At 45.3% G+C, this 27,132-nt stretch overlaps 1 protein-coding gene across 6 annotated transcripts in view; it reads left to right on the forward strand.

The window, feature by feature from the left end:
- RALY (RALY heterogeneous nuclear ribonucleoprotein) overlaps positions 1-27,132 on the forward strand; it is a 355,194-nt gene that overhangs the window by 101,989 nt on the left and 226,073 nt on the right. For 5 of the 6 annotated variants that reach the window (XM_054981415.1, XM_054981416.1, XM_054981413.1 and 2 more), the window contains one exon: positions 25,603-25,702. The gene's annotated coding sequence lies outside the window, so the exon portion shown is untranslated. Of the gene's footprint in view, positions 1-8,299; positions 8,371-25,602; positions 25,703-27,132 lie in introns of those variants that run through there. The other variant, XM_054981419.1, reaches the window with a different exon arrangement.

The following is a 27,132-nucleotide window of genomic DNA, read 5'->3' on the forward strand; positions in this document are numbered from 1 at the left end:
CCCAATGAGTTTGGCTGTAGGTGTCAACTTTTGGTATAGGGTGAAATTTTCATATGGTAGTACTTTCAGAAAAGCAACTCCCTAGTGAGAAAGTGATGTGATACATTATCACGAGAAGCTGATTTCTTTTGTATGTTGTGGGTTTTGTAGTAAATCAGCTAGTTTGGAGGATTTGGTTAGATGGCCCATCCAAGGATTGTTGAGAATTCAGCTGAATTTTGATCCCAAGATTTCTCTTCTAAACTTCATTGTAGATATAGTTTCAGAGTCTATAAGGACTTAATGTTGTGTCTTATTATGTTTCATATAACAAAAACAAGATTTGTTTTTGGAAAACAATGATATATAATCCAGTTCAAGTAAGTAAGAATGGCTGCAGAAAATATTTGAGTTACCCCTGTGGCAGAGTTAACCGTTAAACACAGATCCGCCAAGCTGCCTACATTTCCCATCAAAACTTGAGGGAAGCTGACAAGTGTCCAACCTGTGCCTTTTGTCACGTAGTTCCGCTCCCAGACAACTGATAGAGGCATTAATCTGTATTATAAACTAAGATTCTTGATGTGCATTTGGACTGCATTATATGATGAATACATAGAAATATGAAAGATGATGGGTATGGTTTGGCTTCAGTGGTGTAAGGTGTATTATATTTGTGTTTAAACAAATCATTAATTCAAAAAATATTGTGAGGACAGTACCTCTTCAGAAATGACCAGGTGAATCAGGCTCAGCAGAACCATCACTACAGATTTGGAATGTCTGCTACCAGATGGTCCTGGAGAGTTAGCTGGTACCCCCGGAAATGTAAATGTTTCAACCTGAAAAATTCACTTTCCCCCACTTTCACTTTCCCTCTTCCATGTCCATTACTCAATTTTATCCTGGGGCTCAAAATAATTAAAAGTCAAGGGATCTGGGTAAGCTAAGGGGAGGAACAGTCCTTCTGCTTTTGAAAAGGAAAATTGGACTCCCCTCAGGTGCCGCTGGTGAGAATCTATCAGTCATGAAGGCAGCATGTGTGAGCAGCTTTCACTTACACATTCTGTAATATCTTTGGCTCAATAAATAGGTTCAGTCTCTATTTTCAAGATGTACATTCTTCTGGCTGGTTTCTGTTTGATTCTTGCCTTTGTATTTTTAACTACTCATCAATCTCTCTCCAGATTTTCAGTATCTTCAAATTCCTGGTCCTGAACACATACACGGACATATCTAAATGTAACAATGATAGAACCCTAGATTGCATACAATATTGCGCAGATACATTGGTCATTGGGTCCATTCTAATGCTATTCTTTGATGGTCCAACAAGTTTTAGGATTAGAATGAAAAGTGCTTCATCTGTTTCCACAAATGTGTATTTGTTTGCAGACTTCTAAAGATACCATGGAGGATTCCTGCAAATGAAAGTGGTTTCTATCTTAAGAGTGTGATCTTCTCACATCCTGTGGCATTCCAAAATGCCTGTCAAAATGCTGGTCCTGGTGACAGGAAACCCTCAGGAACAGCATGAGGAGGGAGGGAGAAGTCTGAAGCAGGTGGTAGGAATCAGAGAAAATCACGTCCATGGAAATCCTCCACTAGATTTAACTCATTATGTGTTCAGGTTTTTTTGACTTGGTCAACTAAAAATCTAAAACATGAAGTGGCACTGAGTGCTCAAAAACAGATATACTGTGCAGGTCTCCTCCTCAGAGAACTGGGATTGGCTGACTGTCAAGTGTACAGTCACTGCTGGCGCCAGGGTTTCTGGCGCCTGCAGCCACCCCCAACAGACTGCGTGATGATGTCATCGTGCGATGATGTCATCACGCAGTGCAGGCCAGGAGCATTGGCCAGCAGATGGCTGGGGTGGCGGGTGGAGGCTGCTCCACGCTCTGCACACCACCCCGGCAGTGACTCATGGCTGCTGCACCCGGCTGGGGGCATGTGGCGGCAGCAGTGACACAGGGCTGGCTGGCTGCAGCAGCTGCGGCCCAGCCATGCCAGCTCCGCGGAGCGCGCCTCCGCCCTGACACCCCTCCAGCGCCCTCGCGCCCTGAAGCCACCATCTACCTGGCCTCAATGGGCACGCCGGTCCTGTGTACAGTTGGTAACAAACCTGGGCTTGTTGCTGTGCAATATGTGTAAGGGAAATGCAAAGGACATTTGACTTGCTCTTGTGTCATGTACAAATACAACTGACACAGGAGAATTCAGATATACAATGAGCTCAAGCAAGTTTTACCTTTGTTTAAATATCATTTTAAAACTCCTCTGATTTAAACCTCAAGTATCAAAACAATCAAATACTTGTAATTGCACTTGTGCATATTTTTGATGGCCTCCACGTACCCCATAATTAGCTTTATAATCACTGAACGCACATTCTGTCATTATTTTTCTGCAGAAGCTAGCAAGCAGTACACAGGTGATTTGTGCTAGCAGCAAATATGGTACTCTGCAAGACTGGGGAAACCTGTTTCGGTAATTGGGTCTGTTCTCTTTAAAAAGGTCCTGTTGGTCTAGAGAAGACGTATTCATTGAATCACTCCGTTCTGTATTTAAATTCTGTCATCATGAGTAGCAATTGAAATTTAGACTTAAAAGTTGTCTAGAGATGGGCAAATCCTTCCTAGTTATTTGTGCACACATTTCTACCTTCCAGAAAAATGTAATCTCATGGTTGTCTACAAATTGTGATATATACCATTTTTTTTCACAAGGTTTAGGATTTTGCACAGTTATTAATCTCAAATGGAACAGCCTAAAAATACACTTAGTTGCTATGAAAGCTTTGCAGAGACAAGCTACCTCTGAACCTGATAGGTTTGGTATACAGTGTCAAACAGCATGTGCAAATGTAAAGGAGCACACATTAAGAGTAAGGTTAACATGCTGGAAAATGCTAAGACCAAATGGTACCACCACAAGGCATCTCCAGAACATGCCTTTGTACATTTGCAACATGCATCAGATTCCATGACAGGAAGATGTTGGCTGTGCAGTAGTAAGGATGCTGAGTTGATTAATAGTGACAAAAGCTGTATTAATAGAACTGAAAAAATCAATAGGAAATAGAAGAGATAATTTAGCTGCCTTGCTAGTTGAGGGAGAGTTCTGGAGAGTTCTGAGAAGGAGGAGGAGATTACTCTGAGAGTAACATTCCGCAGACAAACAAGGAGAAAACCCTTTATTAGAAGGAAGGTACTCCTTCTACAGTCCTGTCTAACTAGAACTTGCTGCCCCATGCAGGATCTTCTTCTGTTCTTCTTTGTATACAATATATTGAGAGACTCCAACATACTTTACACAGAATAGCCCAACAGTGATTAAAGACTCGTCTCTCTTGCTTTTGTCAGCAATTGCTTTGGCCAAATACAGGAAGAATAGGATTTTTTGCCTGTCAGTATGCCAAAATAGCAGACTGGCAGATCTTGGTGAATGCAAAATATTATTCCTTGAGATAGTTGTATAATAAATAGCCTGAATCTCAGTCTAGTTGTAGATTTTTCATCTATGGTCCTGGCATTCTTTCTGTCACCAGATGATAGTTTCCATCTAGGTGTACCATGTGCTTAATGAGCTCTTGCAAAAACGTGACCAGATCAGGCCCCTTATTGTCTTCAGGAATCCTCAACACATCTACTTTACTCCTTCTAGAATGTCCTTCCAAATCAATAATTCTTTCTTTGAGGTCAAATTTTCTGCTGCAGCAGGATTCCATAACAGAGTCCATTGTATTATCTATCTAAAACATTCTCTCCTGTAAGGTTGTACACTTCAAAAACATTCATATTAATTTTGGGTTGGAATTTTGGGGGAGACACTGATTCTGTTATCCCAGATTTTCAGGAGTGTCCTTACTGATTCAGGATTCTGTTTAAGGGTCCTCCCCCACCCTAGATTCTAGAATTTTGGGACCATTTTTTTTCATTTCCACACATTTCCTGCCCCAGAGGCAGCAAGAGTTGGGAGGGAGGGATAAAGCAAACAGCAGTTAGTTGGCATCTCTCTTCCCTTCACATTTTAAAGGACCATGATATTTCTATGAGAAGACCCTGAGTTTTGGAGGCCAGGTCTACTTCCACAGAAAATAATAGCCCTTTAAAACGACTAACGGCTGAGCCAAGTAACAGCTCATAGTCTGGTAGACCTAGCCTCACAGGAATCCAACAGTCAATCTGCTATTTTCTGGGTGAGGGGCAGGCTCTGCCACCTCCAATTTCAGGGACTCAAACTTTAAGGAATGCCTACACTGTGGCCCCAGAGCCATCAATGGGGCTGATGCCAGCCACATAAGTCTGGGGCAAGTTCAGTGCTTTCTTTTCTTTGAAGGTGAAATGGGGTAGACCCAATACTTTTATTTGCATCTGGAGGTCAAGTCTACTTAACTATCAGCTGTTAGTCTGCTCTGCTGTTAGAGGTATTCCCTGGTCCCTTTAAATTTTAAAAGGGCTATTTTCTATGAGGATAGACGTGGCCTCTGGAGTCTTCCCATAAATTGCTACCAAATAGCTCTTTTCCAGGAACAGCTGGCTCCTTCTCCCTCCCCTCTCCTGGCTTGCACAAAACACTCCCAACACAAAACACTCCCAACACAAAGGCTGTTTCCACACGCTATTAAAGAGATGGCCCACTCACCGAACTCTGGCGGGTTTTCTCACTCACTTCATACGTCTCCGATTTCAAAGCAGAAGCAAGCTGTTTGACTTCCATTCTTTTCAGTGTCTTTTCGGGGCATATAAGAAAGGACAACAGGAACTTAGTACCAGCTCATCCCTGCATGCATTCCCTCTCCTGATTTATATTATGTCAGAGAATCTTCATAGCTTCCAGATGACTATCTAGCCTCTTCTTACATACTTCCAAGGAAGGAGAGCCCACCACCTCCCAAGGAAGCCTCTACCACTGAGTGGCACAGGTGTTTTACTCTGCTCTGCCAATCAGCATCTGAAAAGTTCCTGAAGTGCTCCCCCCACAGCAGTAGGGGACAACTTAGTCTTTTTAACATAGATGAACTCAGTGGGACTAAAAGATTCAAGTATTATATAATTTTGGAGCAGTACTATACCAGTGCATGAAAGACAGGCTATCGCTCAACTGACCTGGTGATGTCATATCCTTCCCTATTGTTAGGCTTCATAGTTCAACATGTTTGAATCAGGATGATGCTTTTGAATAAGTTCTTTATGGATTTTTAAATTTCCCCCATAGATATACAATAATTCTCAAGAAACCTTTTGCTACCTTTAGAACAGTTACGTGCAGCTGCAAATACAGTATTTGGTCCTCTTGATGGTGAACTAATAAGTATTAATTAAATCCCCAGATTTCAAAATTGTCAGTCCTTATGGTCAGCTATTTAAGAAGAGTGTTTTCTTCTTAATTAAATAAATGTGAACATTAGTGCACAAGCAGACTTTACTACATGCAATTGAATGAGAGCTGACAGATACTTGAATGCTACTCCATATCTTCTGCCAAATGCTGTCCAATATCAACTCAAAAATATCAAATGTTCAGATCAGACTTGGAGGTCATATATAAAATATAAGCATCTGTGATCAAATATCCTTTGGATGTCTCATACTGATTACCAATTCTAAAATATTTGGTGAATATTTATATCACAATCCATGAAAGAGATTTTTACAGAAGTTAGCGAGAGGGCATATTTGTCACATTTTTTTTTCATACTGAATGCATGGAAGTTTCTATGTCCATATTTACAGATGATCCAAGAACTGGTTCCAGGCGCCCGAAGGGATTTTGGATTTGTGTCTCTCAAACTGAAGCTTCCCATTCTGCTTGGCAGGCAAACCCGACTTCACATAGACTCAATTTAAAATAGTTTTTTGGATCCTCCTGGGCGACATCTCCTAAACTAACCCCCCCCCCCAAAAAAAACCAGTTATGTAGTCAGTTTCAAGTGTAATTGTTTTTTTGAGCTCTATGAATACAAAAAAAGTGTGTCTGTGAAAACAATAACAACCTGTATCTACTTTCAGGTACATAAATATAAATGTGATATGAGTTGCTGGAGGCAAAACAATGAGCATGCGTGAGATGTGACCTTTGTGAAGAAGTCCCAGGCGAGACTGCAGTCATACAATCCCACTCCAACGCACATCAACTTAATACAAGAAATAAAATGCTAGGTACTTGGTTTAAAATAGCAAAGTACACTGACCACTTGTATCCTTAAGTTATCATTTTACACCACTAGGCACATCTTATAGACATTGTATAGAAATAAAATATCTGTAAAAATTACTTGATCATAGCTATACCTTGAATTTATTCTTTACATATATGGCAACATACATAGCGCTCCCATGAGATCTCCCATCCAGGCACTCACCAAACAGAGATCCGCTTACTCTGTTTTAGCAAACGACTTGAGACCTTTGAATTCAATTAAGCTATTAAGACACTTGCAACTATTGTTGGATGATATCCTTTCCTCCAAGAGTGGTCTCCCCTCTGACATCCCTATGTATACTCCCTTCTTGTCAGGGGCTTCATCCAAGGTACAGGTTAGGATGCATTCAAACAGGTAATTTCGTATGCATTTTTCTCATGATAATCTCACAATGAGCTTCCCTCCCCAAACCTCACCCTCCACAGGCTCCACCCCCTCAAATCTCCAGGAATTTCCCAACCCACAGTTGGCAACTCTAGCTATGGAATAGGAATGAAGGGTGAACTGGAAGCAGGATCGGTAAGCTCACTAGGGTGGCTAAGTTTCCCACTTTAGTGGGAGACTTCCTGCCCTGGATCCCCTTCCCCCCATTCCCCACTATTGTTCAACAGGACAATGAAGGAAATGGGGGGAGTGATTTGGAATCATGCCAATGCTTCAGTGTCACTTCTGGCACAAACTGGAAGTGATGTCAGCACAAAGTGTTACACTGATTCACACTGCAAATGATGTGATGTTGGTGTGATGCTGATCAGGCAGGTCCCTGCTCCCTGCAATCTCTTGCCTGGTGCTAGTGTTGAGCAAAAATACACGAGGCACTCCCAGTACGCAAACCAAAAACCTCGGTGGTACAACCGCAACTGGAAGCAAATTCTAAATCAATCATACAATCCAATTATAATTTATAAATATATTTCAATGTGTGAAAGTGACTTGTGCTCTTAATAAATATTTATAAATACCTAAAAACCTAATAATTAGAAGACGATGCATAGTACAAAAATATGAATGTATATGTTGGCCACGTATGAGGATACGTAACAGACTGTTACGTATCCTCATACACGGCCAACACTTACATGCATTCATATTTTTGTACTATGCATCGTCTTCTAATTAGGAAATGAGGTTTTGGGGTATTCATAAATATTTATTAAGAGCACAAGTCACTTTCACACTTTGAAATATATTTATAAATAACTATAATTGGATTGTATGATTGATTTAGAATTTACTTCCAGTTTGGTTGTACCACTGAGGTTTTTGGCGCTAGTGTTGGGCTGGCAACCCTAAAGGTCACTTTTATCTACAGTGCCTCAGAGGATACCACCATGTCTGCTCTTTTGCCTTGCATAGTCAATAGGGCTGTCTTTTTGTCTCCTGCAGTCCAGGTGAGTGTCTGGCCCCTGGGGATTCTAGGCTGAAGAGAGAACATATCTTTTGGGTTTAGGTCCAGGTCTGGATGGGATGAGCATCTCTTACACTTGTTGGTGTAAGAGAGGGAGAGGCAAAAGTCCTTGCTCTCTTTTCTCCCTGCTGCTTCATGTATCCTTAGAATGAATTGCTTAAGTACACCAGCTTCAGAGGGATCACATTTTACTAGGAAAATCAAGTCGCTGCATCTCCCTTTACCCTGGTTTATGATGTCAGTTAACATGGTACATGGTTGGTAGCACTGAAACATACCTAGGTGGTTTCTTTCTCTGGCAGCTAGCTCATTTCTTGTTTCTTGATTTAAAAAAAGAAATCTGTGAGACAAATGCAAGCTAAAGCCTGGTTTAATTTTATCCTGTTACCATTAAACATGAAAGGAGCCATCTTGGGCAAACCCCAGTGACAGATCTTAGCCTTCATCCTTGCCGACAACACTGACTTTTTAATTAAAGAAGGATTTTTTTCCAAGGGCCATCACATGGCCCCTTAATGAGGTGGTGTAGCTAGAATCACACAGGCAATATTAACCAGCCTTCCAGAGCTGGCTGAGCTAATAATTTCATATCCTAATACTCATCTGAGCAGCTGAGATGTTTTGCATTTTTTAAAGTCTATCTGCTGAGCCTGAATTAATAGGGGGGTGGGGGAAGAACTCCAAATACAGCCAAGGAGTGACTGATTAGTTCTACTGCACAGCGACAGCAGACCCTGTCATGGATGCCGCTGCTGACCTTTATTGAAACAGAACTGTATGTAACAGATAAGAATATTTAACAACAATTAATGTCACGTTGGTGTAGAGGAACAAAATGGCTCAGCTGAAAAATTCCACAGCAAATTGCACAAAGAGAAATGTCAGTCTCCTCCTATCCTGCCCTGCCTGTGACTCTGAAATTAAAAAAGAAGGGGAGGGGGCTTCTGGAGAAGCAGGAGAAGGGCTATTTGAAGAGATTCAGTCAACTGATAAAATAATACTAATAGCCGGTTATAGAGCACGCTGGGCCTGGTTCTTTAAAAATCAAAGCTTAAATGGACTTGATAATTAGGCCCACAGATAAATGGAGTAAAGCCAATTACCTGCAAATGTTAAACTTGCGACAGGTGTACTCCACCCCTCCTTTCGCGATGGTTCTGGCATAATTAATGGCAGCAGATGGTTTCTTGTATTTAAGGCAGAGCTCCCTGGGGTTCGCTTGCTGTGTGTGTGTTCTTTTGTGGGTTGAGAGGCTCCTTGCCTAAGCCTGGGTCTCTTTAACCTGCTGTTACAAAATCGGATAGATTTCTTCTTTCCTGGTATGCCATTTCAAAGCAGTTTTTGTATGCTACTCTTCCTCTTTTCTGGACAGAAGGAATTCTGAGGAGAAGACATTGCTGTAAATATTGTGTGGATGGTTTGTTTCGTAGCTTCTCCCCACCTGTTCATTTACAAACACAACAAAGGAATGGTGTTCAGGGTTTGTTGGCTAATAGAGCCAATATTAATCCCAGAGAAACGTGGGATTAGCTGTACTTCCTCAGACTTACACTAGCTAAGAGGTAGCGGTAGAGGACTTTAAATCTCTTACTTAGTCATTCTCATAAACCTGGCAACAGTGTTTTTGATGGTGTGCATCACTGGATTAAAATGTTTGTATAAAAAGCTACTTATGCTGAGTCATTGGTACTTCTAGTTTAATGCTGTCTACTCTGACTGACAGCAGCTTGTGGGGGGGGGTCCATGTAGATAAAGGCCTTTCCCAAAACCTGCTACAGAAACTCTTTGCCTGAGGAACTTCAGCAAGTAAATCATGTGTCCTACCACTGCCCACAACCCCTCCTCAAATTTATGCAGTCTACCTCCTGTTACAGGAAGCCCTGTTAGAGAGATTATCACTGAAGACATTGAGCTAACAGAAGAGTTACCCTCTTCTTGCTGCATCTTTCCTTTGTTTTTTTATGGCGAATGCTTTAATGCTCTTTTCAGGTGTTGGGAATGTTTTTGTTTGTAGGACTACACAAGAGTCCTGCTAATATAATTAAAACACACACGATTATGGCTAGCACAAATCTCTTTGCAGCTCACCTCAAGTTTCCTTCTGAGCTCTTAAAAGCTGAAATGGAAAATGAGTTAATCACTTCAACACAAAGCATTTGCCTGTATCTTCATTTCATTTTGTAGTTGCCAAGCTATTAATACTGATCTAGAATTAATGGAAGCAATGTGATTTTCAAGGCCTATCTCAGACTTGTAATGGATAGACTGCAAATATCCTATCCCAGTTGGGTTTTCCTGGTCTGGTCTCCACAGTCAGCCTTGCCTAGTTAATAATATAGCATTTCCAAAGGAATGTTCTCATTCAAATATCTTTATACCCTTTGAGAGCTCACCTTTATCCTGCTAATAATAACATTTCTTTCTTAATGCACTAGCACAAAGTGTAGTGATTGCTGCTGATTTATATGGTTTACAAAGGGATTAGAGAAATTCATGAAAGACAGGAACATCAATGGCTTACTAGCCTCTGTGCTCAGAGGTGATGTCCCTTTAAATACCAGTTACTGAGGAGCAACAACATTAGTTTTGGAGCATTCCCTAGGAAACAGAATGTTGCCCTAGGAAACAGAATGTTGAATAAGACAGACCGTTGGTCTGATCCAGAAGGGATGCTATTATGTCCCTAATTTAATTTGGGTAGATATGTTCCTTCAAAACTGTATAATTAATCAAGATGTAGGAGCTAAAGCTTGAAAACATACACAATCTACCTTCCACATACAGCCCTTGTAGGTTAACTCAGTTGTGCTGTTTAACAGTCCCGTGGCTGATATTATCTTCCTAGTTAGGACATGAGAAAGCTGCACAGGCTGTTGTATTGCAAAAAATACTTATGTAGTATTTAGCTTCTTTTTAAAAAAATGCTGGACTTTGGACCCTCATGGATGCCCTACCTGCATTCAGAAAGCCTCATCCTCTCTTAGATTTTCAGGAGCTGCTATATAGTGGTGTAAGGGCATCCTGTATAGACCTGGAGACTTTAACTTTTCCAGGATAGTGAATATGAAAAGAAAAATGCTCCAACTTTAAAGTAGGATATGGGAGACTCAAATTTCTAGCCCTGGCTGGCTTCAGCTTATGGAACAGATTCCAGATCAGAATCTTGGCACTGGTGATCCCTGGCTGAAACTGAGCAGATACATTTGTTTATTGTGATGGCACAGTGCCCCTTCTGGTGGCTGGTTTCGAATTGCTTGCTTACACTCCCTGCAAGCAATTGTGTTTGTACTCTAAAATGTGGCAGGGTGGAGGCTATATTCAGAATTAACTCAAATCTTGCAGTGCAAGTAAAGTGGCAAGTTTTTGGCTTTTGTGCCGATAATTTAATGTAAAGGGTAGGCATCTGACGAAGAGAACTGTGATTCTCGAAAGCTTATGCTACAATAAAGTTGGTTAGTCTTAAAGGTGCTACTGGACTCTGCAATTTTGCTACTACAGACTAACACGGCTAACTCCTTTGCATCTAGTATAGTATAGTATAGTATAGTATAGTATAGTATAGTATAGTATAGTATAGTATAGTATAGTATAGTATAGTATAGTATAGTATAGTATAGTATAGTATAGTATTAGTTCTGATTCTTGGTCTCTCTAGGGTATGACAGAATTTTGGGGGGTTGAGAGAGAGAGAGAGAGAGAGAGAGAGAGAGAGAGAGAGAGAGAGAGGAACATTACTCCTCCAACTCTTCCTTTTTGTTCCTAGTTCCATTGTTATCCTTACCATATGTTTCTTATAACAACAGCACTTCACTGCCAGTGCCTATTATTAAAAAAAGCCAGGGACATAAAAACATCATAAAATATACGTAAAACAGACCTTAGGTCAGAAGCAGACCATAAAACAGCTAAAAGGATTATCCCCATCTCTTCAAAATTTGGGTGAAAGAATATTTAACTTGGCACCTAAAAGACAGTATGGTAGATGCCAAGCGAGTCTCAAGAGAGACAGCATTCTAAGGGCATTTTTAATGCTAACACCTTGCCCTTGGAATACCATTTCCCTTGAGACATGGGCCAAATCCACACGTCTCAAGTTTTCTGCTTTTTCCTTGCCGATTATTCGCTTACCTCAATCTCGCCATTCTCTTGCGTCTTTCGCGTTGCGCCTCAGACGAATTTGTCATGCGTTCAAATGCTTCTCTTGCGTGGTTCTCACTGTGGATGTGGACAAATAGAAGCGTTTCACAAGGAGACCGCCCCCTTCAAACCACCCCACTTCCGTGTTTGCAGCCTTTCCGGAACATCATCCCTCTTTGCTGTTCAATTATCAAGCTTTTCCACTCTCTCCGCAGCATGCCTGCCTGCCTGCTCATTCCCCCCCTTTTTAAAGGGGACTTTCCCAGCATTATTGCACAATCCCAGCCATAAATCTTAATCGAGGTGCTCCAAATTCCCTGCGGAGACATCAAGGGGTGGCATCATTTCCATTTTCTTATCATTTTTAGGATGCTGAACAGTCGGAAATATCAGTGGCTGTTAAAATTATTTTTTTTTAAACTGTTGAAATTACCGTTATAGCGGAAATCCATCATTCTAACATTACATTCAAGCGTCAAATAATTAGTCTGCCCATTTGGAGAGTTTGGATCACCCCCACCTTAAATATCAGTTCAAATTTGCCCGCCAGAATAATGGTTCAATGGATTTCAAAGAAGGCATAGAATAACATTAACCAATCACAGGCATCATAGGGATATGGCCTCGCCATAGCAATTTAGCAAAAAAAACACTATAGCGGAAATCTGATGAAAAAATGAAAAAAAAAAGAACGTGATGTCATCATCAGCGACATCGGATCTAAACCCGCCCCGTATCGTGCAATTCTACCAGGGATGTGGATGAAGTATAGCGCGAGGCAGCGGCAGTAAGAGAAGGGATGTGAACACAGACTGGGACATTGCGGGATAGAATCCAGCGCAATTAATGTACATGAAAAGCGGAAGGTAGGGAAGTGTGGATTCGGCCTTGTTTGAAACCTACCATACTGTCTTTTAGGCAGCAGGTCAAAATACTTCTCTTAACCCAGAGTTTTAGTTAATGGGTTTTATCTTTTCAGCTGTTTATGGCATGCTTCTGGTCTAAGGTATATTTTATAGATATTTTAATGCTGTTTTTATGTCCCTCGGGACAAAAGAGGAACAAATCCACGGGAAGCACAATACAGATAATCATGCCAATTTAACAGTCATTCACAAAAATGTATTGAAAGTGCAAGTGCTATAGATAATTCATAAATATTTCATACAATCTCATTTCATACATATATATCAATGGATCAACCAGGGAATTTTTCTTGGGTACAATATAAAGTCAATATAAAGTGACCAACCGGGTACAATATAAAGTCTCTTAGAATATAGTCCTCCCAAGTCCTTCTTGATGTTGACAAGCAGAAAAAGGTGAAGCTGAAAGACGGAGCAGGACTCTGGACTCTGGATTGGAAAGGCAGCAGAAAAATAAGATAAATAAATAAATAAATAAATAAATAAATAAATAAGAGAAATTTTATCTTTCTCCTTATGAAATTTTATCTTTCTCCTTATGAACTGAACAACAAATTGCTTGGGAATTTCACTGTATATTTTCCAGTGATGCTACAGTCAACTGCTGAGATTTATTTTGCTTAGAAATCTATGTGAAAAAAAAATAATTATTACTTTTGCTTAGGGCAGGCATAGAAGTATTTTTCACAAATAAAAAATAGTTAGGAACCATAAATAATTTTGAGTTCTTTCTTTCACAAATGGGATGGGGTGTGTAAACTGTCTAACAAAACAAGATGGTGAAGATCACCAGTCTTCTATTTTTCTCACATTCTCTAAATATTGGGAGTGGGGATTTGTATCAAGAAAAGAATTGGGTAGGAAGGGTTTACCTTTCACCTACTTTATGATCCCAATTTAAATCCTCTTCCCATAATCATGAAGAAATAGTTGTAAAATGTGTGCAATAGCTTAGAAATTAAATTAATATATATTTATTGGTGTGGGGGGAAAGTAATATGACATTGTAGAAAACCTGTGTGAACCCAAGTATCTTGACTCACTCTTTCTCAATAGCCTCTTCCAAATAATCTATTGGAGCAATGTGTCTCATTCCCCGCCCCACCCTTAAATCCCATAATGTAAGGAGTATGCAAAAGAAAGGATCTGGATTTCATCAGTTCAGGTTGCTACTAGACGCAAGGGGACAGATCTGTGAATGCACATCCTGCTGCCTTTTTGAAGTTGCTGACATGCAGGGTACTAGTGTGGAATGGTACAGTGGTATGGGTGGAGGTCTTAACTTTTTCCTCTCATGCCATTATCATGATTCTGTCCTTCCCCAAGACTTCTATTTGCTCTGCAAAGGGGAAAATGCAAGCTTCTGTCCTCTCCCTTCACCAGATCGGTTCCAGGGAGTCAACTCATATCACTAAAACAGTGTGGGAGGAAAATGAAGTCCTCATTCCCCCACTCCATGGGCTTGATTCCAGTTAGCTCCTGTGTGGCTACAAGGTACAGCTTAAAACACCAGGAAATAAGTTTATGGATTCTGCCATCATGTTTAACTTGGCCATTGAGTTAAAGTGTGCTAAAATAATTGAAGAGAAACAAGCAGGGAACTCACTCTCTCACTCTCTGCAGCTGTGTCTAATATCACCACTGCTCCAACATTATGGCAAGCCCAGACATGGCCAATAGAAATATTTTGCACTGCAAAATGCACCATAAATGTTACCCAGTAGGCAGGACTGTTTATTCTATGTGCCTAAAGGATCCTGTCAAGAAACACAAATTCTGAATTTCATAGAAGTCAATAGGGCTTTCTGGCACTATATCAACAGCATTAGTTAACAGCTGCTAGAAAAACCAGTGGTTATATTGTACAAAGTGTTTCATTAGTGCCCTTAGGGTGGAAAGAAAAGGCTATGAATGAATATGGTTGCCAATTTTTGAACTGGTTCTGAGTAGAGATGGGCACGAACCACATTACGAACCTCAAAAACCCACGAAAATGGCGATCGCACTATTGTGACCTGGCGGTTCGTGATTGTCCACGGCAAACGAACCGGCATTCGGGAGAGGCCTGGTTCATTGCATTCAGGCATGGTTCGGGAAGCCAGACAGTCAGGCCCCAGCAATCTATTCCCCTGGCAATGGAGCCAGGGGAATGCCTGAGCTCTGTCTGCCCTCCTTCTGTCACCCTGGAAACTCAAATGGAAGCCCAGTTTTCCTTGATCAGCAGGGCTTCCTTCCAACCACGGAGCTGCAAAGAAGTTACAAGTTGGGAGAAGACACCCAGGGGAGGGAGGGGAATGGGGTGTTCTGTAGCCATGGGCACTCCAATCTCATCCCTGCAAACCCTGATAGGCAGCTCTGACGGCCAAACACAGACCTCCTTTGTTGCTGAATGGGACCCATGCTTATAAATAGCCGTGGTCTCCCAGGCTGGGTTTCACTTTCTGCGAGCAGTGGAGTGGGCCAGAGCTCTTGCTTGCCACTTGCTAGCCTTTGGGGAGAGAGACTAAGAGTACAATTGAGCTTGGCTTTGGGGGATAGGGATCTATCTCCTCTGGTTCCAGGGAGGATGCCTGGCTCTGGGTCTAAGCTCAGGGGGCACCTCGGCTGAGGGCTCACATTGATTATTGATCAGATCCTGATCGGGTCAGGTCTGTGGGAGTGGTGGGCTAGGGCTCTAGTCCCTCCTTCCTTCTGGTGCCAGGGCTGCTGCCAGGCCTTGGGGCCCAGCTCGGTGGGCACCTCGGCTGAGGGCTCACATAAGTGCCTGATCTGGTCAGGTCTGTGGGAGCGGTGAGCTAGGGCTCTAGTCCCTCCCTCCCTCTGGTGCCAGGGCTGCTGCCAGGCCCTGGGGCCAAGCTCAGTGGGTACCTCGGCTGAGGGCTCACATTATTATTAATCAGTGCCTGATCTGTTCAGGTCTGTGGGAGTGGTGAGCCAGGGCTCTATTCCCTCCCTCCCTCTGGTGCCAGGGCTGCTGCTAGGCCCTGGGGCCAAGCTCAGTGGGTACCTCAGCTGAGGGCTCACTTTAGTGCATGATCTGTTCAGGTCTGTGGGAGCAGTGGACTAGGGCTCTAGTCCCTCCCTCCCTCTGGTGCCAGAGATGCTGCCAGGCCCTGGGGCCAAGCTTTGTGGGCACCTCGGCTGAGGGCTTTCAGTGTCATCTCCTTCTCCTCAGTTGTTGTTTGCTGGCACTATGAGGCTCTGGGTGGGGGACAAGAGTTGTCAACTGAGATGGAGACCAACAGTGCAGATGACCTAACTACGTCTCGAGGCAAAGTGTGCCGGGGAAGTTACAGGTGTTTATATACAAATGCTAGAAGTGTCCGAGGTAAAATTGGGGAGCTGGAATGTTTAGTGTTGGGCGAATCCATAGACATTGTGGGCATATCAGAAACTTGGTGGGATGAGGAAAATCAGTGGGACACGGTGATTCCTGGATATAAATTATATCGGAAGGATAGGGAGGGAAGGGTTGGTGGTGGGGTGGCTCTATATGTCAGAGAAGGTATACATTCCAGTAAGATTGAGAAGGTAACTGAATTAGATTCGCTTCTGGAAATGCTATGGGTTGAAATTACGGGCCCAAATGGAAACTTAACTGTGGGAGTTTGTTATCGCCCTCCAGATCAGAAAATAGAGGAGGATTATAAAATGATGACAGGATTAAAGATGGCTGCTAAACAAAAAAACTGTGTTGTAATGGGTGATTTTAACTACCCACACATTGACTGGGCCAATGGGTGTTCGAATCGGGGGAGAGAAAGTGAGTTTCTAGACTGTCTCAATGACTGTGCTATGGAACAGATGGTTACAGAACCTACTAGGGGAGAGGTGATCCTGGATTTGGTCCTCAGTAATGCTGAAGACCTGGTGAGAGATGTAAATGTGATTGCACCACTTGGGAACAGTGACCATAATGTTATTGAGTACAACATATGTATAAATAGGAAATTGCCAAATAAGACCAACACAGCCATGTTTAACTTCAAAAGGGGTAACTTTTCTGAGATGAGGGGGTACATGAAGAAGAAACTGAAAGGGAAAGTAAAAAAGGTCAAAACACTTGGGGAATCTTAGAGACTATTTAAAACTACAATCCTGGAAGCTCAAATTAAATATATACTGCTGGTTAGGAAAGGCACAAATAGGTTTAGGAAAAGGCCAGCATGGTTAACAAGCAATGTAATAGAAGCTGTAAAAGGTAAAAAGGATTCTTTTAGGCAGTGGAAAACTAGTCGGAGTGAGGTTGATAAAAAGGAGCATAAGCTGTGGCAAAAAAAGTGCAAGTCTGTGATCAGACAGGCAAAAAGGGAATATGAGGAGCATATTGCAAAGAACATAAAGAAAAACAATAAACAATTCTTTAAATATATTAGAAGTAGGAAACCAGCTAGGGAGGCAGTGGGGCCCTTGGATGACCAAGGCGTAAAAGGATTACTAAAGGGTGATAGGGAAATGGCCGAGAAGCTGAATGCGTTCTTTGCTTCTGTCTTCACTGTGGAAGATAAGAAGTGCATGCCCACTCCGGAAGCACTGACTTTGGGAGGGGTTTTGAAAGACCTGAGTCACATTGAGGTGACGAGAGAGGAGGTTATGCGACTGCTAGATAATTTAAAAACTGATAAATCACCGGGCCCAGATGGCATACATCCAAGAGTTCTGAAAGAACTCAAGTGTGAACTTGTAGATCTCCTCACAAAAATATGTAATCTGTCATTAAACTCTGCATCTGTTCCTGAGGACTGGAAGGTAGCTAATGTTGTCCCCATCTTTAAAAAAGGTTCCAGGGGAGATCCGGGAAATTACAGGCCAGTCAGCCTGATGTCAATACCGGGTAAGTTGGTGGAAACTATTATCAAAAATAAAATTAGTGGGCACATTGATGACCAAAAGCTGATGAGGAAAACTCAGCATGGGTTCTGTAAGGGAAGATCTTGTCTCACCAATCTGTTAGAGTTCTTTGAGGGAGTGAACAAACAAGTGGACAAGGGAGACCCGATAGATATTGTTTATCTTGACTTCCAGAAAGCTTTTGACAAAGTTCCTCATCAAAGGCTCCTAAGTAAGCTCAGTAGCTATGGGATAAAGGGCCAAGTCCTCTTGTGGATCGAAAACTGGCTAATTAATAGGAAACAGAGAGTGAGTATAAACGGGCACTTCTCACAGTGGAGGGTGGTGAGCAGTGGGGTGCCACAGGGGTCGGTATTGGGTCCAATGCTTTTTAACTTGTTTATTAATGATTTGGAATTGGGATTAAGCAGTGAAGTGGCTAAATTTGCAGATGACACGAAATTGTTCAGGGTGGTAAAAGCCAGAGAGGATTGTGAGGCACTCCAAAGGGATCTGTCGAGGCTAGAAGAGTGGGCATCCATGTGGCAAATGAGGTTCAATGTAGCCAAGTGCAAAGTAATGCACATTGGAACCAAAAATCCAAAATATAAATACAAGTTGATGGGGTCTGAACTGGCGGAGACTGACCAAGAGAGAGATCTTGGAGTCATGATAGATAACTCACTAAAAACGTCAGCACAGTGTGCGACTGCCATAAAAAAAGCTAATGCTATGCTAGGGGTTATTAGGAAAGGGATTGAAAACAAATCAGCCGGTATCATAATGCCTCTGTATAAATCGATGGTGAGGCCTCATTTGGAGTACTGTGTACAGTTCTGGTCGCCACACCTTAAAAAAGATATCATAGCACTGGAAAAAGTACAGAGAAGGGCAACTAAAATGATTAAAGGGTTGGAACACTTTCCCTATGAGGAAAGATTGAGGCACTTGGGGCTCTTTAGCCTGGAGAAAAGACGACTGAGGGGAGACATGATAGAGGTTTACAAGATAATGCACGGGTTAGAGAAGGTAGAGAAAGATGTGTTTTTCTCCCTTTCTCACAATACAAGAACTCATGGGCACTCTATGAAATTATTGAGCAGTCGGGTTAGAACAGATAGAAGAAAATACTACTTTACACAAAGGGTGATAAACACATGGAATTCGTTGCCACAGGAGGTGGTGGCAGCTACAAGCATTGCCAGCTTCAAGAGGGGACTGGACAAATATATGGAGCAGAGGTCCATCAGTGGCTATTAGCCACAGGAGATAGATGGTATTCTCTTTGTGGGGAGGTGGTGCTCTGTTGTCTTGGTGCTGGAAGGAAGGCAGTGGGAGGGCTTCTGGTGTCCTGGCCTCACTGACAGTCCTTTAGATGGCACTGGATTTCTAGCCACTGTGTGTGACAGAATGTTGGACTGGATGGGCCACTGGCCTGATCCAACATGGCTTTGCTTATGTTCTTATGTTCTTAAGAGTGGTCGTGGGGGGAAGTGCAGAGATTGTCCTGGTTGCAGCACGGGAAGCGGAAGAGGAACTCCTAAAAATTTTTGGGGAGGAGGAGGCCGAGGGATCCTTGGAGGAATGGTTTGGATTTGAGGAAACCTCCAGCCCGTCCCCATCCCAAACTACCGGTGGTGCTGTCCATGCCTGCAGTTCACCCACCACTCCGTCTTCCGTTGCCAGCACCGTGGCACAGCCAGCAGCAACCCTTCGTCCTCCCTCCCCTGGAACTGTAAGTGGGCCATGGTTCAACCTCAATGTTTGGAGGCACTTTCGAGCCCCTCCTAATGACCACTGCGTGGTGCGGAGCTGTGTGTGTGAGGGTCTGGTGCACAGGGGCAATGACCCTGACTCAGCACCTGAAGAGGCACCACCCAAGCCTTTGTTCTCTATCCTCGGGCAGCGAAACAACTGTCGGGGGGAGATCAAGGGCCACCAGCTCATCTAATCCGGGATCAGTGGAAGGGTCTCTGGAATGCACCCTGAGCAAGAAGCCTTGTCCCGAGGGTGTGGCTGGTGGGAGCGGAAGGGTCAGGCAGGCCTCCCTGGGGGAAGTTGTGACATTGGGGTCGGGGGTGGTGCTGCTGAAAAGGGTGAGGTCAAGGGCTCAGGAGGCGGGTGTTCGTGTGGTGGCACAGACGATCACCCTGCAAGGCTTCCCCCTATCAGTCATGGAGAGCGTGGGTGTCCAACGGCTGTTCCACCACTTTGCCCCATGGTTCTCCATGCTGTCACGGTGCACCATTGGGCATCGAGTCATGCCCGCCCTGTATGAGGCAGTGCGAGACATGGTGTGCAGAGACCTGTCAGCCGCCCAAGGCAGAACAGTGCACTTCACAGCCGACCTGTGGAGCGGCTGCCATCACGGGTACCTTGCCATCACTGCCCACTGGTGGCAACCAGAGGACCTCTGCTTCCCCAGGCCAAGATCTGGCAGCCATAAAAAGATGCCCAGCTTGAGCCCAGGCTAAAGGGCGATTCTCCTTCAGGTCCGGGGGATGGATGAGGTCCACACAGGGAAGAACATCGCCACCACCGTCAAGGCGGATCTGAGGGAGTGGACGTCCGGGGTGGAAGGATTTGTCCATGGCTTCATGGTCACGGACGCGGGAGCCAACATGTTGGCAGCCCTGAAAGAGGCATCCCTCCCAGACCTGGTGTGCATGGTGCACAAGCTGCACCTCGTGATGTGGGATGTTCTCAGGCTGGAGAGCAAGCCAAGGGACAGCTGGGACGAGGGAACCTTGCAGACGCACAATCTGCTGGACAGCTGCCGTCGCATCGCTTCCCACTTCTCACACAGCATCAACTCTTCCCGCGAGCTGCTCCAGAGGCAGGGGGAGGAAGGAGACCCCGAGCACCAACTGTTCTAGGACCTGCCCACCCGCTGGAACTCCACCTACAACATGATATGTCATCTGGTGGAGCAGAGGTGCATGGTGCAAGACATCCTGTCTTCTTCATATGTGCTGAGGAGGGGAGAGGAGTTGAGCCTCAGCTCCATGGACTGGAGAGTCCTTGCACAGATGTCCTGGATCCTGAAACAGTTCAAGGATGTCACTGAGCTCGTGCTCCTACCAGGCCAGCCTGGGTCAGGTCCTCCCTCTGATCCACAGCCTTGACCAGTTTCTGGCCCAGGAGCTCCAGCAAGGGCAAGAGCTGCTCCCCAGGGTCCAGGACTTTGTCCGGAGGATCCAGGCCTCTGTTGCTGAATGCCTGCATCCTCTCCGCCACGAGGTGCCCTACCAACTTGCCTCCCTCTGTGACCCCCACATCAAGGACAGCATCACCACGCAGGCGGGTCAGATGCAGCACTGGAAAAAGGAGCTCCGCAGAGCGGTGTTCCATTTCCAAAGACAGAGGGCAGGAGAGAAGGAACCGGGCAGCAGCGAGGGGCAGGCAGTGGAGGAGGAGGGTGAGAGCGAGGGGCAGGAGGTGGGAAGATAGCCACGCCAGGGAAGAGCCCCCCCCCAACAGACACATTCGATCTCTGGGCCTCGTCGGTGGGCAGCATGGTTGGCCGCTGCACGGCGGGCGTGTACCACCCAGTGGAGGACTCGGCGGGGGCCATGGTGCGTGAGTACCTTTCAGAGCCCACCGAGCCCCCCCATGCCAACCTGTTGCAGTATTGGGTGAGGAAATCAGACCAATGGCCAGAACTGTCAATCGTCGCCACCAACGTCCTTTCCTGCCCTCCCACCTGCGTGCAGAGCAAGCGGGTGTTCTCCCATCTGGGAGACCTCCTCCGTCCCCGCCACGCACATCTGCACCCGGACCTGGTGGACATGTTGATGTTCATCAAGGTGAACCTCAACCTACTGGGGCACCCTCCCGTGGACCTGGACCTACCCAGGATCTGAGCCACCCTGGAGTGGTAGTCAGCCCAGCTCATCCACAGCGGGCTCAAGCCTCCCTCAGTTCTCGGGGCTGCTTCCATGGATAGTGATCCTTTGCCCTCCACTCCCTGTCAAGTTCCTGTTCCCTCTTCACACCTCTCTAGATCTGCTCAGATGCCTCCCAACCTCTCCTTTCTTTCCATCCCGTCCTTTCCGTAAGGGCAGGAAGGTGCCGTGCTGCCAGCTGATGCTGCTTCTGGCCAAGAGGAACAGCTTGGCCGCTGTTGCTGATGTGAGAGTGGCACTGTGTGGAACCCCCCCCCCTTTCCATGAGCACCTGGTGTCCCCTCTGAGCAGGGGGGAGTGTGTCTCTCCCACCGTTTCCATGAGGGCGCTGAGCTTGACAGGTTTGAGCTGCACGGTACCCCCCCCCCTTTGCATGGGTACCTGCCATCTCCTCTGGGCAGGGGGAAATGGGTAATGCCGCCATGACCAGTCACGTCCTCTCCGCAAAGACAAGAAGGTGGTTGATGCTGGCTGCTGCCGAAGAGTTCCTCGGTGGGATGCTCGGAGGAGGCCTCGCGGCTGTGGGTGGACCTTCACACTCCCCCTCCTAATGACATGTCCTCTCCCTCCCATCCTTTTGGCAAGGCAGGAAGGTGGGTGATGCTGATGGCAGCCTCCTTTGGGCGCCTGCACAGCAGCTCAGGAACTGTTTCCCATATAGTTAAGCTGCACAGTCCCCCTATCCTTCACCAACGCTGAGCCCTCTGAGCAGGGGGGAAGGGGTCCCCTGACTCATGTCCATCCCACAAAGGCAGGAAGGTGGCTGATGTCTGCTGCTACTGCTGCTGTCATGTTTCTGTCTCCCCCTCTCAAAAACCACTCTGACCCATCCAAGCAATGTCTCCTGTCCTGCCCATCACCTACATTCTGCAAATGCAGGACAGCAGATCAAGTCTGCCACTGCTTCATGAGGGACTATTCTGTTACTGCTCCCTCCTTGGTTACACATCTCAGTTGCGATCGCGCAGCCGATTGTATTGTATAGGGATACAGTCGGTTGACAACGTGGTGGCTCCCCTATCAACGGGACTGATGGGACCTCTTTCAGCTGGGTGGGAATGTGTCCTGCAACTCTGGTCCTTTCTGGCAAGGCAGGAAGGTGAGTGCTGTCGGCAGCTGTCGGGTATCTCCCAAGCTGGAGCATCAGGCGAGGACACCCAGTTGCTGGGGGTTTGGGCTGCCCCTGTGTGAATGTTGTGTCCTCTCCCCCCCCCCGCTAGGAATACCAGTGCGCTCCACTTTGGCCAGGCGGTTGCAGGGGGACCTCCCCACTTTCCCCCCACGTGATATGTCCTCTCCCTCCCATCCTTTCTGGCGAGGCAGGAAGGTGGGTGCTGTTGGTTGCTGTCGGGTATGTCCTAAGCTGGAGCCTCAGGCGAGGACACCCAGTAGCTAGGGGATCAGCCTGCCCCCGTGCGAATGTTGCATCCTCTCCCTCCTCTGCTGGGAATACCAGCATGCTCCACTTTGGCAGGGCGGTTGCAGGGGGACCTCCCCACTTCCCCCCCATGTGACACGTCCTCTCCCTCCCATCCTTTCTGGTGAGGCAGGAAGGTGGGTGCTGTCAGCTGCTGTCGGGTATCTCCTAAGCTGGAGCCTCAGGTGAGAACACCCAGTAGCTGGGGGATCAGACTGCCCCCGGGCAAATGTCATGTCCTTCCCCCCCCCCCGGCTGGGATTACCAGTGCGTTCCACTTTGGCCTGGCAGGTGGGCACATGGGGGGTGCCACCGGCGAGCAGTCAGACCCCCCGCCCCCTAAAGGGGAGGTGGCTCGTCACTGCCTCCCCATGCCCGCCAGGCTCAGCAGCCGCCAGCATCAACCATGTTCCTGCCCTCGCTGGGAATACCAAGGCGCTCCACTTTGGCCTAGCGGGTGGGCACATGGGGGGTGCCGCCAGCGAGTAGCCAGACCCCCCACCTCCTCCCCGTGCCCGCCAGGCCTGGCGGCCGCTGGCATTACCCACCATTCCTGTATTGCTGGGAACACCAACGCGCTCCACTTTGGCCTCCACAAACCACGAACCGGTTCGGCAACGGGAGATGTTCATTGCAGTCCGTGAATTCGGGATCATCATCTGCACCGAACCACAATCCATTGGTTCATTAATTTTTTTTGGTTCGTGCCCATGTCTAGTTCTGAGCCTTGAAGAGTTGATTTGCTGACTTTGATTAGGTGTTACTGTTCATTTACATCCTGTAATAAGTTTCATGCCCTGACCTGGATAGCCCAGGTGAACCTGATCTCATCAGATCTCAGAAGCTAAGCAGGGTCAGCCTTGGTTAGTAATTCTTCTGCGTTTTTTGTGTGATGTTTTGGGTCGTTCCAAGGGAAGGTAAGCAGTGTGGAAATGGTCATTAACCATCAATTAAAGGGACAGGACATTTTTCTCCAAGCCTCATAACTCTAGGGCAGGCTTGGCTACTTTTTATTGTAACTGAGAGCGGGACCACAAGTGACGCCTGACACAGGTTGGACACTAGTCAGCTTCCCTCAAGTTTTGATGGGAAATGTAGGCATCCTGGTCTTGCAGCTTGACTCTCTGACTGCTGTCCAATGGACTTTTCAACTGTCACTTGTCCAACATTCCGCCAAGCTGCCTACATTTCCCATCAAAACTTGAGGGAAGCTGGCAAGTGTCCAACCTGTGTCAGGCGTCACTTGTGCTCCCGCTCTGACAAATATGAAAATGCAGGGTCAGTGTAGTATTGCTAAGAAAGGGCTGCCAAACAAAGCAGTGAAAGTGCATGGATATTATGGTGTTATGTTTGTAGGGGGATTCTAGCAAGACCGAAGGCATAATCAAGAGGAGATTTCTAATCAACACATTAAACATAAGTGTTTTTCCTGCAGGGGGAAAGGCCTGCCCTTTGTCCCTCTGTCATAAGTTTTCAGTTTTAAAAAAGGCTATCTCCAGTCTCATGTTCTGAAATGATACAATGTGCTCAACTACAAGCTGAATCTTAATTACCAAAGGGGCCAGAGGAAGTTCTTGTCTGGCATCTCAGACTGATGAGCTGACCTTCCACCTTAACATTTTATCATGAATGGTGTGTGTCTGCCTACTTCTTTTCTGTTGACGTTCAAATTATAGTGTTTGAGCACTGAAATTTTTGAAGTTCTAAAATATTTGGGTATACTCAAAATTTCAGCTCAAGGGCACTCACTCATGTGGCTCTTTACTGCCTTCGTCTTTTCCCCAACAACTTCCGAAAAGTTGGTGTTGGAGGTCCTGGGATCCACAAGGAGATAAAGATTCATGACCTTGGTGGGGAGATGCAATGAAGAGGGAACTGGAAGAAGTCACCCCTGTCTTCTCTTCAACCTGCTGTGCTTTCATTGGCACACAGGGTTGCCAGGTCCCTTTAGTCCCCTGGCGGGAGCCTGGGAGCCTAGCACTTACCCTGCACCGGCTTCGGGGTTCTTCCGGGAAGTGACATCATCACACAGATCAAAGGGCAGCCCGGGAGCACTCCTGTGCTTGCCAAAGGGCTGAATCACACACCCCCTGTAGGCCTGATTCAGCCCAAAACAGGCCTGTTGCAGGGCATGGGAGTGCGCCATGGTGGGGCACAGGAGCATACCGTGCCGCCCAGGGGTGCGCTGTGCTGCTGGGGATGCCCCAGGGGGTGCTGCCTGTTGGCCAGGTAAGTGGGGGCAGGGGGAGAAGGTGGGAGTCTCTGTGACACTGGCCTAGATGGCTATATTTGTCATTATGGCACAACATCGGAAGTATAGAAGAATGTGATGTCATTTTGATATGGTTGTTTTTAAAAAAATGGATTTTATTGTATTGATGAATATTGTAAACCACCTTGAGGGTCTTTAGTCAATGAAGGACCATCCCAGCATCATCTTTACATACATCAGTTGACTGTGTATTATTTGTGACTGAGGCTGCAATCCAAAACACACTGACTAGGGCGTAAGCCCTATTGAGGGCTACAATAAGAATTTTAAAATACAACAGCAACAGCAATAAAATCCCAAGTAAAGCTATAACTGCTATCACAGCAAAAGTTCACAATGTTAAACAGCAGTTGCTCTGTTCCTGAAAATACATCCCAGCACAGGTCAAGCATTGTCATTCCTTGTTTATTTTATTTACTTTATTTAACACAAAATAGGTCACCATTTCTGTGCAGAAAACAACAAAGCATTGGATTCTTTTCTATGACTACCAACAGTTTGTGTATCCTGATTCTTGCAGCTAACACCAGGACTATAAAGGAATACCTTGACCTCAGTTTGGCCTCCTCATCTAGTGGGCAAGGAGGAATAGCAGACACACACCCTAAACACCATTCCTGGTGAGTAATCTGACACATTTTATTTCAGAGTTGTCCAGAAGTATTTGCATTCCTGCTGGGCTGCTGTTTTTGTGGCAAAGGGAGAGGAGCTGAGCTGAAATGTGTGGCCTTCAAGTAGAAACTCTGGATTGCTGAGTGGGAGGGTTGCTTTTGTGCTTGTTTCCCTGACATTCTCTAATTTGGAAAACAAACCCCTGGATTTTTAAAAGGCAATTTCCAGAGACTGGATCTTGCTGAAGGGCTAATTGACAGGATTCATAATGCTGGGCTAAATGTTCTATAAAATTTCGTGTTTATAGATGGTGTAACACCACCACCAAAATTGTTGTTCATATATTACTGAGGGAGTATTATTAATTACATTTTGAAGGCTCCCTTAAAGAAGCTGTAGTCACTCTTCCTCTTTTGTTTATGGATTTTGTGTCCGATAGACTGTTGTTTACTCTGCACTAGCTTGTAGAATGCTAGAAACTGCCTCCTTGAGATTGCCCTTTCAAGGAAAGCTGTTGTCTGTGAGTTCAACTGCAGTATCTAATCACAAATTAATCCATCCAGACTCTAATGTCTTGCCCTGGTCATTTAGCACCTGTAGAACTTTCCATCCTCATTGGATTAACACTGCATTCCATGCCTTTTAAAGCTATGACATGCCTGTGACCTAATTAGCACTCCTTGTCAGACTTGTGGCTAGATAATGTCCTTACTCCAGACTACCTTCTGCAATCAGACAACAGTCCATTGTTTCCAAAAGGATTTTACTGAAGAATTAGTTCATTATAGTCCACTGGCCTGAATACAATATTCAGGATGGTACATATGCATTGTTACCAAGGACAGGCAAAGCATGAGGTACAAAGTAACAGATCACAGCAGGCCCAACCTCCCCCCACAGTTCTCAAAACAACCCCTTTGAAGTTAGGAAAGCGAAAGTTCTTCAAGGCCGATTCATGGTGGAACATCGGTAGCCAAAACAATCCTTTTCTGTGAGATAGCTGCCTGGGAACCTTGACACCTGTGAAGAGAGCACTTAAACACTGAAAGGATTAAAAATGGAGTCGGTTAAGCAAAGGCATACAAGGACCTGACATTCTGCCCCCTCTAAGATGCTCCCCCCCCCAGGTTTATGTGGGCAGCGAGAGTGGAATGCTTTAACTAATCTAGGAGCATGAACATGTACAGAATTCACCCACTCATCAAACCCAGAATCAAAGTCCTTCCATCTGATGAGGTAAAACAGCTGATTTCTTTTTATTTTAGAGTCCAATGTTTGTTGAACTTCATAGTGGGTTTGATCATCAATTAAAGTTGGGATTGGAGGGGCACGGGTGTGCCACTGGTCTGCAGAGGGAGCTTTTTTCAATAAACTGACATGGAAGGTATCATACACGTGGCGTAAGTTCTTTGGTAAATCCAAGGCAACAGTCACTTTG

The sequence above is a fragment of the Eublepharis macularius genome, chromosome 5 (genome assembly GCF_028583425.1).
Source record: "Eublepharis macularius isolate TG4126 chromosome 5, MPM_Emac_v1.0, whole genome shotgun sequence".
Taxonomy (NCBI): domain Eukaryota; kingdom Metazoa; phylum Chordata; class Lepidosauria; order Squamata; family Eublepharidae; genus Eublepharis; species Eublepharis macularius.